Source organism: Nelumbo nucifera, chromosome 2 (assembly GCF_055504915.1).
Source record: "Nelumbo nucifera cultivar China Antique chromosome 2, China Antique-T2T, whole genome shotgun sequence".
Classification (NCBI taxonomy): Eukaryota; Viridiplantae; Streptophyta; class Magnoliopsida; order Proteales; family Nelumbonaceae; genus Nelumbo; species Nelumbo nucifera.
In genome coordinates, this window is record NC_142650.1 from 72,876,387 (window position 1) to 72,881,434 (window position 5,048).

Genomic DNA, 5,048 nt, shown 5'->3' on the forward strand with positions numbered 1-5,048 from the left:
TTTAGATTTTAATTATTTTTGTTTATTTTTTAATTTATTTTATCAGAACAGGCCATCCGTTCAGACCGGATGGTTGAACCGTCAACCCAGAAACCGGTGAAGTTATTGATCCATACCTTGATGAAGTTATTGATCTCCCCACCCATTCTCTCTCTCTCTCACATTCTCTCTGTGCTACAGGTTTTGGTCTCCTCTAGGTTTCTACATGGAGCTGATGTGAGGATGTTCAGTTCGGGGGTTGGAAATTGGTTAATGGCATTCATAACCGTTGGTTTTGGCATCAAAATGGTGTTCAACGGGAAGCATTTGGGGGGTTGGAAACCTGATCATCAATTGAAATGGTGGGTGAATCACAGTGGCCGCCGGGAGTTCAATCTGGTGTTGTTCCCGATGGTTAGGAAACCATTTGGTGTTTAGAGGCATGTTCAGTTTGGTGTTGTGGTGGCCGTCACAAGGTGTTGAGTCGCGAGCTTTTCTTTTCTCACCGAGGTCTCACCATTTTAGTGAGACCCCGCATCCCAATTTTTGAGAAGTGATATCCCATCGTTTCTTGCACCATTCCATCAAACAAACACGGGTTTCAAAGAATCTAACCCAAATATTCCATATTTCTCATCCGCGTCATAGCAACCAAACAGACTGTAAGGGGAGCCACCCAAACAACGGATCACCAATGAAAATCCAAAGGAAAAATCGCTCAAGAATTCATTGAGAGGAAAAACTCTCCACACGGAGAGAGAAGTCCCTTATTTCTCATTAGTTCACTCTTCACATTAAGTAACATTTGAAAAGACACAAATGCCCTTCAAGTGTCATCTAATTTTCTTTATCAACCATCCAAACATTGATAAAAAATGAACACTCCTAAATCCTTGCTTCTTTTATTCAAGAAAGTTGGGGTCACCAGAATGCCCATTGAGACGTAACCCCAACTTTTTTGAATAGAAGAGGCAAGGATATGGGATTGTTCATTTTTGTCAACGTTTAAATTATTGGTGAAAAGAATTAGATGACACTAAAAGGGCATTTGTGTCTTTTCAAATGCCACTTAACGGCTAGTTAAAGGCAAGTACTGGATTGGCATGCTTTGAAAGCTTGGATACTGAATTGTCGTGTTTTAAAGTTTGGGGACCAAAGTGACACTAGACTCAAAGATCAGGCTACTAAACGGTTTTATACCTTAATTGAAATCATTTGAGCCTTAGATTTAGCATCATTGTTGCATTTCTAGGACTTATTCGGGCTTTCCTAATATATTATAAACTTTCCATGATTCCATCGTATCCATGGTTCCACGCATTTCCCAAGCATATTTTGATGCATCTCCTAAAATTATCTTTCCGATCCACCCTTCTGGCACTCCCATGAGAATTAGGATTCAGCCCTCACAAAACCGTCTTTACAGGTTACAGCCATTTGCAGCTGTGCAATAGGAATATCTCCCCATGCATAAAAACATATTCCCAATTCACAGTTGCAGAAGGCTGTAAGGGCCGTATGAGAACAGTTGTGTGAGTACTGAATCCGAATTCCTCCCATAGTAAGGTTCTAGGTATCAATATCCATGGGACAAAATGGCCAAATATTAACTACCCTCATGCATGGTTTTCAAAACCAGACCGGACCGAAAAAACTGGGAATCGGTCAGGTGACTGGTTCCATTTTACCTCAGAACCGTTATTTCATCAAAAACCGTTCATTTAGTCAGCAAACCGTTGATCTGAGCGGTCAAACCGTTATTTTTTTTTAATTTTTTGTCAGAACAAGTCATCCATTCAGTTTGAATGATCAGACCATTCGACCCGAGAACCAAACCCCTGATCGATTCGTTGTCCGGTTCGATTTTAAAAACCTTTCTCGTATATATTGTTGCATCCACAGTATTGGACGATACATCAGTTTGTATTGGTCCATACTCCATATCAGTCAAAACAAATCATTTATTTTGAAATTCTTTTTCTATTGTACCAATAGAAGAAAAAAACGCTAAAAGAGTCGAGAGAAAGCACCCAAATATCTTGAAGCCTAAATCTTCAACCACAAAAAGAGCATTAGAAAATCCAGAACCAAGGCTAATGCTTGCCATTAAATCTGCCAACTTCTCTAAAAATGTGATCAGACCGAATGGCGGCAGAACTGGAATTCATCAAGTTCGAAATATCACCTATGGTTTTGTGAAATTCAAATTTTAAGTGTTTATTAATTGCACCACATAACCCATCAAATCCCACCTTTTATGCCCCATTATTGTGGCCCTTATAATATTAGGGATAAGTGGACTACAATCCACCTCAGAAATCTGAAATTGCAGCCCCCTTAGTAACCCCCCTATAAACTACATCCTACCCATGAACTTCACATCAATCTACAAGCAAAATTCAATCTACCCCTAAAAATCTTAGCTCCACCTTAAAGAAATTAAACCCATTAATTACCACTATTAATGTCATTAATTATGATTTATTCTCTCCTTTTAAATACAGATTAAAAAAATAACATCTCACGAGCTATTGGCAAGACTTCAACCTCTGTCTTCAAAAAAAGGAGGAATGATTGTCCATCGCTAGACCATGATGACCATCTTCCAATTTTCTACAAATAATATAGGCCTTATTTAACTTGGGGGTACATGCAATTCAAATAATTAACTTTATATATGAATGTACAATAAAAAATTAGAAAAAAAATGATCAATAAACTCAGTCTTTCCCTTTTAAATATTAATGAAATGAATGATCTATTAAATCCAGTAATTAATATTTATAAATTATTTGGCAAGTCCTTTACTTTTAAATACAGATTAAAAAATATCACCTCAAAGGCAACATTTCCAAACCACGTTGACCCGGATGGTCAGACCGTTCGACCCAGGAACCATCCAGGCAACCAGTTCTGTTTTACCCCAAACCTGAAATCTGGTCAAAAACCGTTGAAAAAGTTAATAAACCGTTGACCCAAGCGGCGAACCGTCGACTTGTTCAACAGTTTTTGACCATTTTTTTATTTTTTTAATTTAGCTGTCAGAATGGACCATCCATTTGAACCGGACGATTGGACCATTGACCCAGAAACAAGTGCCCAGAACGGTTCCATTTCCGGGTCATTTTTTAAAATGTTACTCAAAGGCCATTGGCAAGACCCAAGCCTGTTTCTTCTTAAATAAGATGTATGATTGTTCATCACTAACCCATCTTCCAATGTCTTACAAATCACTAAATAATATAGGCCTTATTTAACTTGAGGGTACATGTAATTCAAATAAATAATATTATATATGAATGTCCAATCAAAAACTTAAAAAAATAAATCATTAATAAAAGCAATTTTTTTATAAATCCGTTAATCCATATTTATAACAAATACGTATTTTTAATTTTGACAATTTATAAAAATAAAAATACTAAAAGCAGAATAATTATTTTAGTAATTTATGAACTTACATATGATATCCATCTTAGAAATTCTAATAGGCCTAATATATTTTCAAATTAAGATTATATTTTGTAAATTATTAATTAATATTTTAATTTACAATAATTAATAACATATTTATTTTTTTCCAAAAAAGTATAATTATAAAATATTTAAGAATTTAAGATTGATTTTTTTTGTTAGTATACAAAACTATATGAGATAATTGATTTCGTAATAAAAATATAATTGCTACACATGATTTCTGTCTCGGATCTTCTATGTTCTAATGAATCCAATATATTTTTTAGATTAATTATATATTTATATAAATATTAATTAATGTTTTAGCTTAAAATAAGAAATAATATATTAATGGCTTTATGCAAATAATAATTTATAAAAATTTATATTCTATGTCTCTTGGATTCTTAGTAGATACAACATCAGTAAAAGTGTATGATACGTGTCCCACTATATTGATTGTAACATATTTCTTCGCATTAACTATTATAGTATGCATTTGTTATGCATTTAATTAGGAAATGAAACTTTGGCTATCTACGACAGCTTGAGGAAGGGAGGCGATCATTAGGGTTTTCTTTTGGTGTAGCTTCCTTCAGGATTTCTCCTTTTCCCATCTGTGTGTGTGTGTGTTTCGAGAGAAGCTTACTCTTGAGTTTTCTCAAAGCTTTGTTCTCTGGTTTCTCCCATCTTGATTCTCCTTTCCCTCTGTTTTTTCTCCCATATGTTTGTTCTTCCCTCGCCTTTCCCCCGTCGTTTGTTCTTCTCTTTCCCACTGTTCTTTGTGCCTCTTCATTGTGTTTTCTTTTCTTTCTGTGGGCGTTTTAACATGGGGTTACTTTTCTTGGACTCTTTATTGAGCAATCGATACTAGTGGATGTAGCTTCACGTTTGCGATCTATGGTTGAGTCAATTCGTGTTTCTCCGATAGATATTGTTTATGGTAAATTCTGTTCGCAGTTCTACAACAAAGGCAGTTATGGATGGCAATTATCGTCTCTGGTAGCGATTGTTATGTGTAGAGCTTTGTCGTCTTTTGCGGATCTACTCCAACTATACTATTGCCAACTATTTGCAATCTTTTGGAAACCTCTATTGTCAGATTCGTTCCCCATTTGTGATGGATTGGGAGATGTTCTTGTCTACTTCTATTGGTGATTTTAATTCACCTTTATTTGGTTGAAGAAGTTCTTTGTCCTCTTTCATCCATTTATATATTTTGTTCTTTTGAAAAATTGTATCTGAGCCTTGTCGGCATTATTTTTTGTATCAACTTGATTGATTGAAATATGCGTTTTTAAAAAAAAAAAAATTGTTATGCATTTATACCTTAATTTCAACCTTAGATTTAGTATTAATGTATTCGTTGCATTTGTGAAAGTTTAATGTATTCAAGCCTATTCATATCTTCCCACCATATCCACAAATATTCAAACTTCCAAGCATACCAAAATATGAATCCATTTTCAAGTTTACTGATACAATACATAATACTGATATTTTTTACCCTTGGATATAACCTCAGTATAACAAGGATTGAGAACTTGGATATACATCTAAAAGTGCTATGTCCAGAAGCCGCTAGGACTCTACTACATGATCTGAACATTATT